The sequence below is a fragment of the Furipterus horrens genome, unplaced genomic scaffold (assembly GCF_987537825.1).
Source record: "Furipterus horrens unplaced genomic scaffold, mFurHor1.1.pri manual_scaffold_5, whole genome shotgun sequence".
NCBI lineage: Eukaryota > Metazoa > Chordata > Mammalia > Chiroptera > Furipteridae > Furipterus > Furipterus horrens.
The window spans coordinates 107288052-107302732 of NW_028327175.1; the positions used below are offsets into that span (position 1 = coordinate 107288052).

The 14681-nt window shown below is 42.7% G+C and overlaps 1 protein-coding gene and 1 pseudogene across 2 annotated transcripts in view; both read right to left on the reverse strand.

Moving 5' to 3' along the window:
* SHISA9 (shisa family member 9) overlaps nucleotides 1–14681 on the reverse strand; it is a 281819-nt gene that overhangs the window by 31034 nt on the left and 236104 nt on the right. The window lies entirely within an intron of this gene.
* On the reverse strand, nucleotides 5168–6619 carry LOC150009247 (EF-hand calcium-binding domain-containing protein 14 pseudogene; annotated as a pseudogene).

The following is a 14681-nucleotide window of genomic DNA, read 5'->3' on the forward strand; positions in this document are numbered from 1 at the left end:
CATACTGTTTGATGGTTGCCAGATTTGGGGGGCTGAGGTGGGAGAATGCATGAAAGGGGGAAGGGAATAAGATGTATACATTTCCGGATATAAAAACAAATGTAGGGATGTAAAAAAGCACAACATAGGAAATAGAGTTAATAATATAGTAATAATTATGTATGGTGTCAAGTGGGTACTAGATTTATTAGGGTGATCACTTTGTAAGTTATATAAATGTCTCATCACTGGGTTGTACACCTGAAATGAATATAATATTGTATGTCAACTGCAATTAATTTTTTTTAATTTAAAGATAAACAATTTTACAAAAGCACTTCTGCGCTATCTCCTCATATCAATATTATGAGTTAGTAATATAGAAACAATACTTTTTCCTGAAAAAGGATATGTTTTATTAAGATAAATTAAAATGGTTGTATTACTGATATGAAATAAGCAAAGTTCAAACCTTAAATTCCCTCCCCAAACAGAAAGAACTAAAACTGTTTATACATGACCAAAATAGCTACACTAGAGCAAAGCAGATTGACATTTCTTAATGGGAGAAAATGACGAGGTAGGTTAGATTCGTGTAACAAACAATACATGCTCTATAAAGTCCCCGGAATACCTGCATGTGCTCTGGTTTGGCCATCAAAGAAAGGACCGCACCTCGCTGGTGTCAGTAAGCAAGCCAACGAGGTGCATAGCAAATGAAAACTGTCACTAAAAACAACTCAGCAGCAGGCCATTCTGAGGAGGAGCCCAACACAATCAAAATCTTCAACTGTGACCTGCAAGAGCAGCAGGGGTGCTGAGTGTTCCATGCAGCCACGGAAAGAGAGGCAACGCCATAGGAGGGAAGGGAGCCAGCACAAGTGTCCGTTCGGCTTTGCTGTTTCAGATGCTCTCCTCAGGCCAGGCCCCTTTCTGCCCTGGAGACAACACTACAGTCATCCCTAAGCTGGGCTCTCTCTCCTTTTGGTTCTTTCTTCCTAACAAAACCTTTTTACCTCTCTGAGTTATAAGGTGGCCCTTTATGTAAACATTATACAAGAGAGAGAGTTGGCCTGGCTGGTTTGGCTCAGTGAATTGAGTGTCGGCCTGCGAGCTAAGTGTCGCTGGTTCGATCTTCCAGTCAGGGAACATCAGAGAAGGAAAACTCTGACTCCAAAAAACCTCCGCTGCCTTGCGGCATACCTCTTCAGGGGAAAGGCTAAGGGAGTAAACCCCGACAGAAAATCCGGAGCCGGAGTCCCTAAGGCGGTTTGACGTTGTAGTCAACACCGGCAACTCCTGCGGCGCACCTGAAGCCAAGCTGTATTGACTCCGTCTTTCCCTTGGACCCTTCAGCTGCGAAGAGAGGGGGGGTCTGCTGCATGGGCAACAGCAGACCCTCCATATCACCCTGCCCAGGCTCTGTAGCTTCAGCTTCACTGGAGAGGACACTCCAGCGTCATCGCAAGATGTCGATTCAACACGGGAGGAGACAGATACCGTGTCACTCCCGAGTCGGACTGCACAGCCATTCTCGGCGGTGCAGATAGACTCTTAAGAAGCTACACCATCGTCTCTCGAGACGGACGGCTGCCGACGACGATACAAGAGAGTACAAGACAAAAGAAAAAAGGATCAAGACGCAGTGCTTTGGGTAATTTAGGAAAACAACAGTAACTTAGGGAGATGCCGGAGTGAAATGGTCAGAGTATTCGAAACCAAAACCAAACTCACCTCTGCTACTGAACCTTCCTCTGAGAGCTGAGAAGTGGCAGGTGAGGCTTTATTACAGCTGAACACAAGTCACAGGCTAGAGAAGTTAAGATACTTTACAAATAAAAATCCCAAATTAACACAATAATAGGCTTATTGAGGCTCTTCTTAAGCCAATGAATCTGCTCAACTTAGAACAATGGAGTTCAAGTCCCCCTAGTTCTGCCTGGGAGATAAGGCACTTCCCCAGGCAGTGTGACAAGGGTATTCACAAGTCTGAGAGTGTATCAGGAACTCCTCTACCAAATTTGGTAGGGAGAAAGGATGGTACTAGGTCTGCTTCAGGGATGATGCTAGCCAGACAAGCTTGAGGTAAGAAGAAATGATAAACTAAAAAACAAAACTGAGTCCTCCATGGATAGCTATCTGAGGCAAAGGAAAAGTAAATGCAACAAAGAGTTAAGGTGTCCTCGAAGCTTCTGCCTATGAATAAGAATTCGAAACTGAAAAGGACAAACTACATTACCCTCAAGTATATTTCATATAAATCAGTTCACAAAAAAATACCTTCCAGGTATAGACATACTATTTATGCTACAGTATATACAAATATAAAGGTAAAGTTCAATTTATCGCTAGAAGGTTACTTGGTTGTTATAAAATCAATCAGAGTATATATATATATATATATATATATTCGTTTCGGCAGCCGTCCGTCTCGAGAGACGATGGTGTAGCTTCTTAAGAGTCTATCTGCACCGCCGAGAATGGCTGTGCAGTCCGACTCGGGAGTGACACGGTATCTGTCTCCTCCCGTGTTGAATCGACATCTTGCGATGACGCTGGAGTGTCCTCTCCAGTGAAGCTGAAGCTACAGAGCCTGGGCAGGGTGATATGGAGGGTCTGCTGTTGCCCATGCAGCAGACCCCCCCTCTCTTCGCAGCTGAAGGGTCCAAGGGAAAGACGGAGTCAATACAGCTTGGCTTCAGGTGCGCCGCAGGAGTTGCCGGTGTTGACTACAACGTCAAACCGCCTTAGGGACTCCGGCTCCGGATTTTCTGTCGGGGTTTACTCCCTTAGCCTTTCCCCTGAAGAGGTATGCCGCAAGGCAGAGGAGGTTTTTTGGAGTCAGAGTTTTCCTTCTCTGATGTTCCCTGACTGGAAGATCGAACCAGCGACACTTAGCTCGCAGGCCGATGCTCAATCCACTGAGCCAAACCAGCCAGGGTTATATATATATATATATATATATATATATATATATATATATATATATATATATATTAAAAGGGGGGTAGGGGTATGGAAGGCAGCCTGAAGAGTAACCTTCAAGTTACCTAAAGTGCCAGGCTAATTTTATACTGTATTTTAACCTTTCCAAGAAAGTGAAATAGCTCAGATGGGCAAGGAGAAAAGTTTGTAAAGAGAGAGAAGCAAAAGCCATAATGAGGTAAGCAGACACATTCATGGGAAAGTACTTCATCGTGCTTTAATTGAATTTTTAATATTTCCAGAAAAAAAAATCTAGTTTAGCCAACACCAAGCTGCATATCACATAATGGGTTGGGGGCTTAAATAGTTAAGGATGTCCGGCTGCATCCATAACTAAACAGGCAACTTGGGCCAAGTTAAAATGAAATGAGCTCCACTAAAGAAGTTGGTGCCAGGGTACCTTCTCTCGTTTCTCCCTGACTTGGCCTATAGCACAGTTAAGTTTTACAAAAACTGTCTTCTACTGTTTAGAGGAGGCATAGTTCTCCTCTAAAGCTCCTGGGAAGCCAGGCGGAGACAGCGGCCAAGAGACAGCAGCCTTGCCATTCAGAATGGAGATAGTATTAGAGGCGGAAGTCAGCTACAGCTGTAATAAAGACTTGAGCATGTGTGCTGGGGGGTGAGGGGAGGGCAGAGATAATCTAGCTCACTCAAGGAGGAAAATGTAGCTCACCCTTGGATAACTTTTTATGCTCATAAACCTTGAAATGGAATTGAAAATGCGAAAAATCCCCAACAAGACTTCTCTGGTTTGCCCTGACTGGTGAGGCTGAGTGGGTTGGGCACTGACCGTCCCACAAACAGAAAGGTTGCCGGTTCAATTCCCGGTCAGGGCATCTGCCTGGGTTGCGGGCAGGTCCCCAGTTGGGGGTTTGTGAGAGGCAACTGATTGATGTTTCTCTCCCTCTCTTTCTCCCTCCCTTCCCTCTCTCTAAAAATAAATAAATAATATCTTTAAAACAAACAAACAAACCAGACTTCTCTGGTTCACAGGTTGGGATTAGCTAAGGGGACAGAAACAAAGAGCCAGATCTTACTTTCCTAAACCTGGAGGCTACACTGTCCCCCAGGGTCCACTTCCTAAATATATTCCTCCAGCCACCCAACCAAACCCCATGGCAACACCTAAGGGAGAGGCCTGAAGGAGAGACATGGACTTAGTTTCAGCCACTAACAGCTCAGGTTAGCAATTTTTAATAGCAAGTCATTTGTTCATGTTCTGTTTCAAGTCATTCCTCCCGCTTCCCAAAAAATATGTAAAATTCTTTCTTTCACTCTGAATATTTACAAACAGAAAATGTCTACATTTTAAAGGACAGATATTTTCTGCATCTGTATAAAGTACAGCTAATTTAAGGCAAATTTACTTGAAATATAAAAGGTGGCTTATTCTCCCTATATACATATTTTCCAGTTCTAAAGGATAAGGTCTCCTTCCCTCAAAAAACAAACAAACAAACAAACAAACAAAAATAAAGAGAAAGAATGAGAGCTTGACTTTTATTCTGGCAATTTAAAGATTAAAATCTTATTGATTTCAGGAAATCATAGGTGTCTGAAAATCATAAGTAAAAATTGTCTTCTTTTTATAAAAGAACTTTAATATAGTTTTTACAAACAAGATAAAAGGTGGCAATGTGTCTGATATAGTAGTTTGGAGGACTGGAGGACTGAAAGGTAAATATACGGGTTGTTTCTGTTAGGTTAGTCGTCGTCGTCGGCAGCCGTCCATCTCGAGAGACGATGGTGTAGCTTCTTAAGAGTCTATCTGCACCGCCGAGAATGGCTGTGCAGTCCGACTCGGGAGTGACATCGTATCTGTCTCCTCCCGTGTTGAATCGACATCTTGCGATGACGCTGAAGCTACAGAGCCTGGGCAGGGTGATATGGAGGGTCTGCTGTTGCCCATGCAGCAGACCCCCCCTCTCTTCGCAGCTGAAGGGTCCAAGGGAAAGACGGAGTCAATACAGCTTGGCTTCAGGTGCGCCGCAGGAGTTGCCGGTGTTGACTACAACGTCAAACCGCCTTAGGGACTCCGGCTCCGGATTTTCTGTCAGGGTTTACTCCCTTAGCCTTTCCCCTGAAGAGGTATGCCGCAAGGCAGCGGAGGTTTTTTGGAGTCAGAGTTTTCCTTCTCTGTGTTAGGTTAGTAGATATTGGGTAACCTGGGGTATGTATTTGTTTCTAAATATGCCCAATGAGGCTAGACATTGAAAGTTACTCTTAGCTCCAGGAATGAGTATCTTCCATCTCTATCAGCATCAAACGCTCTCAAACTCTCTGGTACTGGCATCTCAGAGCCTAAGGAGTTCTAAATTTCTTGGTAGGTCAGCTTCCCATCTGTGTTCTAGCCAGTCTTATGAAATGAATCCCGAAGACCTTGGATGCTAGAAATTGCTAGTAGGGAGATAGGTCTTAGCTGGGCAGCTTTTTTGATGTGGTCTCCATGAGATTGATGAAATTTTGGCAATGCTGATGGCTTTGATGTGAAACTTTGTACTTGCTTGTCATGGGTGGTCTCAGAGGGCCCATCGCTCTCAGGTTTGTTGGTGAGTGCACCAATCAGCTGTAGTTTCTCTCTCACCTTGGATACCTAAGAATCTGAACTACCTTCTGTCTTTATGCTTTGGGTTTTTACTGTATTTGTTTTGCTTGTCATCTGATGCAAAGACTCTTTTCAGACTGGCAGCTCTATCACTTATCATGCTAAAGGACTGTTTGTTTGCTTTCTACCTTGCTCATAGCAAACAGATCTCTTCAGGCCAAACTGACTCTCTGGGTAAGATTAATGACTATCTCATTCATCCCCTCAAGTTTAAGATCGTTCTCTCTCTGGTACCCCACTAGGGCACTGTTTACCTCCTCTTTAGAGTTATAAATGTATAGGATATCCTGTTTCAAATTCTCACTGTGGGTTTTACTGTCAAGTTCTGATGGAGCTTAAGGTGACGGATTAATCTGGTTGCTTCCACTGGTCTTTAAGGAGTGCTGATACACATCACTCTGTAGTAACTCTATGACTTTCTTGTGTTCGTCCACAGTTTAGTGTATTGCCTCCATAGCAAGATGGACACTGTTTAAAGTGTTTCCAATAAAAACTATGCTCTTCTGAAGTCCCTCTACAGGGGCAGGCAGGCTAATTAAGTTTGCCACTGACTTAATGTTGGCTTTGAGGTGGCTTACTGCAGAATTCAACAAAGAAATATGCTTATTCATTTCTGTGGTATTTATCCAGACTTTGTTCAAGCCCAGCTCTCCAGATTCAAACTTCTGAAGTTGTTTTTGCTGAGTAGTTCTTCATCAAGTTTGGGAATTTCTTGTAATTAACTTTTCTGATTAGATTCCATATCCTAAATTTTTCCTTGAGAGCTTCCAGATCCTCCTTCAGAGCACCTTGCATTTACACCAAGCCGAGGCAGGCCAGGTAAGTGGCAAGGATGACAAAAGCAGAGAGGTGACAACAGATCTTGCAGCATCACAGTCTCCCTTGACAAAGTGAGAGCGATTTCCAACCACAACGAGTTCCTCTTCCTCCTCGAAGCTGGGTTCAGAGCCCAAGTCAGGAGGCTCAGTGCAAAGCAAGCAGTGGTGGCTTCTTCATTTTTTCCCTCTGGCTGTCTCCACACAAACCAATCAAGGCATTGAACTCTTTGCATTTTTTTCATCTTCTTAGGTGGGGTGAGTGGGGTACCCACTCCTTAGCTGTCAGGTTCATATTGGATGCCTCCAATTCTCTCACCTTCCAGGGTGAGGGATCCTAGGCCGAGCTCCCTGGCCACTGCCACCCAGGGATGGGACTGATCAGATCTGCTAGGAGCTAGAGATTGGAGCCCAGAGGAAAATGGAACTCAGATGGGTGGTGAAAGTCACACAGGGAAGGCCAGGGACCTGGTGATCCAAATGAATAAGGTTCTGGGCATGCAGTGTCAGTTAAGAGGCCAACTTTTGTCTCCCAAAGGGAATAAAAGTCAAGTCAAGAACAAGTGACTGTCACCTCTGAAAACTAGATAATACTTATATGTATACTCCAGGAGCTGGGAAGGACACACAGATGGGTGTTTTGGACTTCTGGGACAGGATTTCCAACAGAAAGGAAAAAGAAATTTGTTCTTGAATGGGTGGAGAATGGGACACTATGAATGTGCTAGTCCCTCCCTAGCTGGAAAGGTGGCAGCAGGAGGGGGCCCCCAGTTCCTACAACCCAGACACAACCTGGGCACCAAGAAAATGCCCGGGTCAGGGTGCTCACTGTTCTCTGGCCTCTGTCCTGACTTTGAAGGAAGCCCAAGACTGAGAAAGACCCAGAGCCCGGCTCAGTTTGGAGGGCCTGGCCTGAGAGGAGCCGGTCCAGTGCCTGGAGAGACCCCGGCCCTGCTGTCCGAACCTGGCGGGCACAGTGCAGAGAGGCAACAGCATCTCAGCGCACCGAAAAATCTCCTGCTCAGAGTCTGAGATGTTCAGGCACAGAGGACTCTAGGCAACTCACACGCGCCTTCTCCACGAGGGCTGCGACTCTGCCCCCACCCGCCGCCCCGGGCTGCGGCTGCTCCCCTCACACTGGTGGTCGCAGAGGCAGCAGCGGGCTCCAGCCCCTGGCCATCGCTAAACAATATCTTTTTTAAAAATAAATTTCTTATTGTAGAACAGTTTTAGATTTACAGAAATAGAGCAAAGATAGCACAGAGAGCTCCCACATACCCCAAAGTCCCCTGTTGTCGTATTAACATTTTCTATTGGTATAATACATTTGGTATAATTAACGAATAAATGTTGATCACTAAAGCCCCAGTTCACTCAGGTTTCCTTACTTTTTACCTACGGTCCTTTTTCTGTTCCAGAATCTCAACTCGGTACCACATTAAATTCAGTCATCATGTTTCCTTAAGTACCTCCGGGCTGTGAGTTCCTCAGACTGTCCTTATTTTTTGATGACTTTAACGGTTTTGAACAGTACTGGCCAGGTATTTTGTGGAATGGCCCTCAAATGAAATTTGTCTTATGCTTTTCTCATGACTAAACTTGGGTTATGGGTTTGAGGAAGGAAAACCATAAAAAGAAAGTGACATTCTTGTCTAACATGTCAAGGATTGTACTATGATGGCTTATCACTATTGATGTTAACCTGAATCACCTGGCTGAGGTAGTGTTTATCAAGTCTCTCCACTAAAGTTACTCTAATTCACCTCTTTTCCATACCATACTCCTGGGGAAAAAAGTAGTTATAGGCAACCCACACTTAAGAAGTGGGGAGTTATGCTCCATCTCCTTGAGTATAGAATATCTACATAAATTATTTGGAATTCTTCTTCATGGGAGGTTTGTCTCTTCATCCCCATTTAATTATTTGTTCAATCATTTATTTATATCACTGGACACATGAATAATCTATTTTATACTTTGGGTTATAATCCAATACTAATTATTGTGTTTGGTTGTCCAAATTTTTCCAGGTTTCGCAATCATAAACTCTTTCAGTTGGGTCTTATGTCTCCTTGCCCTACATACATCTTTTTTTTCTTTTTTTTTTTACACCTTCCTTACTTTCATGTCCTGCAAGATGGTCTAGGCTCATCGTATATATTTTCTGTCTGGGAAACCAAGACAGCATGATGGGGTGACCATGAGAAGAAGAGGGTGTCAGGGTTCCATAAGGCCCCTGTGGACTCAGAGTTCTTAGACATATTCCAGGTTATTCAGTTGTCTCAGAACTGGAAAAATGAGAGGGAATAGGTGGGAGACGTTCTTTCAGGACCAACTGCACTAGTAAGAGAATAGACCTTCAGAAATCATAACAGAGCTCTGTTTTTTAGCTCTGTTTTCCCTTCTGTCCTCCCCACCCCTTTATGCCCAGCATCTTTTTAAGAGAAAACCTGAAAATTATAGCTTGAAACACTGTAGATTTTTCTCTGGCCACAGGCAAGCAAAAAAAGAAAAAAAAATTAAATCCATCTCAAAATTATCCTAATTTGTCAAAGGAGAACATAATGGGCTAGGCTCTCACCAGAAAAGATTTGTGTAGAAAAAGAATTAAATCCATCTTATTGAATGTTGGTGGCAGAGGAACGAGCAGAGATTTGCAATGGAGGAAAAAATGTACATATATTATAGTAAAACCTTTGACAAATGAAGCATTTATATTACCCAAGGGTTTATCCCTCTAAGCATGCAAAAAAAAAAAATTTTTTTAAGTTTCACCATTTAAGATGGGGATATTTTAAAACTGGAGTTGTTAAACAAATATTTATTTAATGTTCACTTTGGTCCCTGGCTGGTTTGGCTCAGTGGATTGAGCGTCGGCCTGTGAGCTAAGTGTCGCTGGTTCGATCTACCAGTCAGGGCACATCAGAGAAGGAAAACTCTGACTCCAAAAAACCTCCGCTGCCTTGCGGCATACCTCTTCAGGGGAAAGGCTAAGGGAGTAAACCCCGACAGAAAATCCGGAGCCGGAGTCCCTAAGGCGGTTTGACGTTGTAGTCAACACCGGCAACTCCTGCGGCGCACCTGAAGCCAAGCTGTATTGACTCCGTCTTTCCCTTGGACCCTTCAGCTGCGAAGAGAGGGGGGGTCTGCTGCATGGGCAACAGCAGACCCTCCATATCACCCTGCCCAGGCTCTGTAGCTTCAGCTTCACTGGAGAGGACACTCCAGCGTCATCACAAGATGTCGATTTAACACGGGAGGAGACAGATACCGTGTCACTCCCGAGTCGGACTGCACAGCCATTCTCGGTGGTGCAGATAGACTCTTAAGAAGCTACACCATCGTCTCTGGAGACGGACGGCTGCCGACGACTTTGGGTCAGTTTTTATGCAGGCTCTGGGGGACAGTGATACATTTCAAGACTCGGGTTGTGCGCCAAGGAGATGACCATGTAGGGTAGGAGGCAGACCCAAAATAAAGCAGGTGAGTTAGAGGATGTTAAAATTGGCTTGGTTAATGCTGTGATACAGCAGAACACAGAGCTCTGTGAAAGCACAAGGGAGAGGGCACCAAACCCAGTTTTAGAAGATCTTATCCACATTTCAAAAAAAGAGAGACTATCAAAGGCAGTAACAAGAAAAGGAGGACCATTTTTATTTACTTTAACATCATGTGTACGTTCAAGAAACTACAACTTGCTGGTTTCAGTTCTGAAACAGGACATGCCCCAGGTGGTGAAACTCACCATCATGGTTCAGGCATCACCATTATGAATACAAAAGGTTGTTTTATGTTCACAGTAGCCATTTCCTAGGAAGCCAATTTCATCAGATCCTGTAACAGGGATGCTTGCTCCTTCACTCAATAGCCCCAGAGTGGTGTGGTCATTTAGTTTCCTCTCTTCCCTGTGTCCTCCTTCCCATAATTTCATTTATGTAATAGTTTTTTTTTCTCCTCCATCATGGTTAGTCTGTTTTATCAGCTGCAAGGTGAGCAAAAGCCAGTCCTCTTGGACTTCATTTTTCAGGTCTTAATGTTTTATGCGATTAAAAACAAGATGCCCCAGTTTGTTAGAATAAATTGTAAAGTAACAACTAGCCTGGGTAAAAATACTATTTTATTCTGCAAATGCTCTCCTTTTTTCCCACATCTTTCCCAGGCTAACCCTGAAGCATGTTGCCAGCATCAGCTTACCATCACACTCTCCCAGGGACTGCCTAACCCCATTCTACCCTAAATGCTCCTATAGTTCTTCGCATTATTTTGCCACAGCTGCCATAACAATAGCACAGACTGGGGGGCGTTAACAACAGAAATTTATTTGCTCACAGTTCTGGAGGCTGGAAGACCAAGATCAAGGTGTCAGTGGAGTCGGCTCCTTATGAGAACAATGGGGGAGAATCTGTTCCATGCCTCTTGCTGAACTTCTGGTGCTTTGCTAGCAGTTTTAGGCATCCCTTGGCTTGTAGATGCATCACCCCAGTCTCTGCCTTTATCTTCACATTGTGTTCTTCCTCTGTGCAAGGCTGTGTCCAAATTCCCCTTTTTAGTAAGGACACCAGTCATATTGGATTAAGAACCCACCCTACTCCAGTATGACTTCATCTTAACTAATTATAGTCATTCCACCTTATCTGTGGGAATGCATTCCAAGCCCCCAGTGGATGGATTCCTGAAACTAGGGCTAACACTGAGCCCTATACATACTTTTTTTTTTTCTGGACATGTATACCTATAGTAAAGTTTAATTTATAAATTAGGCACAGTGAGAGATTAACAACAATAACTAATAATAATATAGAACAATTATAACAATACTGTAATAAAAGTTGCATGAATGTGGTCCCTCTGTTTCTCTCTCAAAGTATGTTATTGAACTGTACTCACCTTTTCACATAAAGGAAGCTCTTTCTGGCTTCTCTTTGGTGTATCTGAATTGCTAGCACTACTCTTGCCCTTGGAGGCCGTTACTAAGTAAAATAAGGGGGACTTGAACATATGCACTGAGATACCATGACAGAGTGACTAAACACTGGGGGGCAGAGCAGGCAGCATGGAGACAGGGTTCACGCGAGGAGCGAGACAGCGTGAGATCTCATCACGCTACACAGAGTAGCCACAATTTAAAACTTATGCATTGTTTATTTCTGGAATTTTCTTTTTATTATTTTCAGACCACAGTTGGCCACAGGTAACTGAGACCACAGAAAGAGAACACACGGATAAGGGGGGACTACTGTACTTACATTCCTGCAATGACCCGTTCCCAAATAAGGTCACATTCTGAGGTGCTAGGGGCTAGGACTTCAACATATCAATTTGAGGGGGGCATGATTCAACCTGTAACACTCATTCCCTTCTTCATCTACATGAATACTTTCATTTATTTTCAATGCCTGTTTCCCACACCTCTGAGGTTGAAATTTGTTTATCTTCTCCATCCCTCCATTTCAGCACCTAGCCTAACTCCTTGTCTGAAACTGAATTCTAGTACCAGAAAGGATAAGACAAAAAAAAAAAAAAAAAGAATATTTTTTCAGTCACCTCCTATATGACAGGTGGTCACATAGAAAAATGCATTGAATGTACTGGCTTATCAACAGCCATTTTTAGTTGCTCTTTTGTTTTTTGAAAGTGTGTGCAATGTTTATGGGCCATTTGATGCCTTGGACAGCAAATATGTAATAACAACAAAAAGCAAAGCAATCTAACAGATAAGAAAGCTGGGCTCAATCTAACAGATGAGAAAGCTGGGCTCCTCCTCACACTAAGGATGCTACACTGCTCAGGTGTGTACCCTTCAAGTGAGAACACAGCACACGTCCTATGCCAAGTCTCTAGTAAAGATGATTCTACGCAGGAGTTGGAGGACCCTACTGACAGTCCCACCTCAGGGTTGTTTGAAGAACTTGTCGATGTGTGCAAAAAGGCTCTTAGCTTATGCTTTGGTTGAAGCTTCACACAGCCAATGCATGGAGGTATGCTACTCCTTGATTTCCCTCTCACCCCTCCATTCTGTCTATTAAAGCACCCACTTGATTGGGCTGCATATCTCCTCCACTTAGCTTTGAAATTCCACTTTTAAGGGTCTGTCACAAAGCGTGTAAGCGAATGGTTATGAGATTCACAGCATTGTGCACTAACATCTCTCTGCCCCTTTTCCAGATCTTAAAGCTCCACATGTAGCTTCCTTTGTCACTCAAAATGTCAATCCCTCTTCTTAAGAACAATTTGAGAGCAAAGTGAGATTACTGAGATAGAATTGATCATTTAGAAAGAGAGGACTTGCGTTCAAATCCTATTCCAATTTATCAGCTGTAAGGTTTTAGGCAAATTAACAGACCTTTGGCACCTCTATTCCATTGCATGTAAAATGGGAAAATAGAAACTAAGTATCATTGTATGCAACACACATGAAGACAAAAGAGTTAAAAATAGGATTTTGAAGAGATATGTGCATACTCATGTATATCTAGGATGTAGAAGCAACCCAAGTGTCTGTTGATAGATAAATGGATATACAAAATGTGGCATAATCATAAAATGGAATGTTATTCAGCTTCGAAAATGAAGAAAATTCTGACACGTGCTACAATGTGAACCTTGAGGATATTATGCTAAGTGAAATAAGCCAGTTACCAAAACTCTCATATTGTATGATTGTATTTTTAGATATATGAGGTACATAGTGTAGTCAAATTCATAGAAAAAGAAAGTAGAATGATAGTTGCCAGGGGCTAGGGGGAGAAAGAAGAGGGAGTTAGTGCTTAATGAGTAGAGAGTTTCAGTTTTGCAAGATGAACAAGTTCTGAAAATTGGTTGTATAATAATGTGAAAATACTTAATGTTACCGAACTGTACATTTAGATGGTAATTTTATGTTATGTATTCTTTACCACAATTTGAAGAAAAAAAAACCACACATACCAAGGGCTTTACCAACATGCCCTTCATTATACCAAACCTCATTCCATAAATTAGGCATTACTGCGCTCATTTTGCAGATGAGAAAACTGAGACAAAGGGAAGCTTTGAACTACTTATTTAAGATCACAGACAGCAGAGACCAAGTCCAAAGCCAGTGCTTTTTGCTCCATACTATGTGATTATCTATGACAGAATTTAGGACAGGATAGAATAAAACAAGACACATCCTCATAAGTGTCTATAATGTTAAATCCTTTTCCCCCCTAACTTTACCTTTAAAAAAAAATCCGAGCCCAAGAAAAACAACCTAACCATTTATTTCGTACTCACAGCTCTGTTAAAAGATATTTGCTATGTTGAATTCTACATGACTCCACCCCGTCCCAGGTGACAGGAGTTTGAAGAAGTAGAGGATTTGGGGAAAGGAAGGACTGCTTGGGACCTGTTTACCTAGAGCTACTTCCACTGCTACACAAAACTAATAGCCCGGCAATACCCTCACCCCTTCCTGTCCCCCTGGCCCACCACCTCTGGGATGTTTGAATCCAGCTTCTGCAGCTTTACTCTCTCTGGGTCAGATTACATTTGACTCTAATCTCATTTTTTACCCCACATTTCAGAGATTCCTTTCATTTTCTGGTCTGCCAGCAGTACTCACTGTTTCTAAGCAAGGTGATGTCTTCACATATTTTTAAAACTTTTTAAAATTTACTTTAAATTTATATTCAGTAAAATTCATTCTTTTTGGTGAACAGTTCTATGAATTTGGACAAGTGCATAGAGTCATATAACCATCACCACAGTCAAGACACACAGTGGTTTCAACCTCCAGCTCACCCCCAGATTTGCTACAAAGGCTGCCCCTTTGTAGTTAACCCCTCATCCAAACCTCTAGCAAGCTAGCCAGGACTTAATGTTATCAGAGTTTCTATTTTGTTTTTGTTATTATTATAGGTACATAATGATATTTCATTGGGGTTTTATTTTGCATTTAAGAATATTTTGATGATCATTTTTAGGAATTTGTTATAGGAGGGATTCCTCTAAGATATGCCCTGTCCTGAAACAGAGGTTGCCTCTGATCTTTGTACCTATTTTAATAACACATGTGTTACAGAGAAGTTGTCTGCTTGTCTGCTACCCCCATTGGACTGTGAGCTTCTCAAACACAAGAGTAGGCTTTATTCATTTCTCTTTCCCTGGTCTCCAGAAAGATGCCTGGCCTAGGATTGGCACATGGCGATTATTTGGTAAGTGGATTGTTCAATAAATAAATTTGCTGAAGCTGTAATTAGAAAGAAATACTTTGCTTCAATTTTCAGGACACCTTATATTTAAAATCAGGCCCTTCTAGAATTACTGATGTTGTT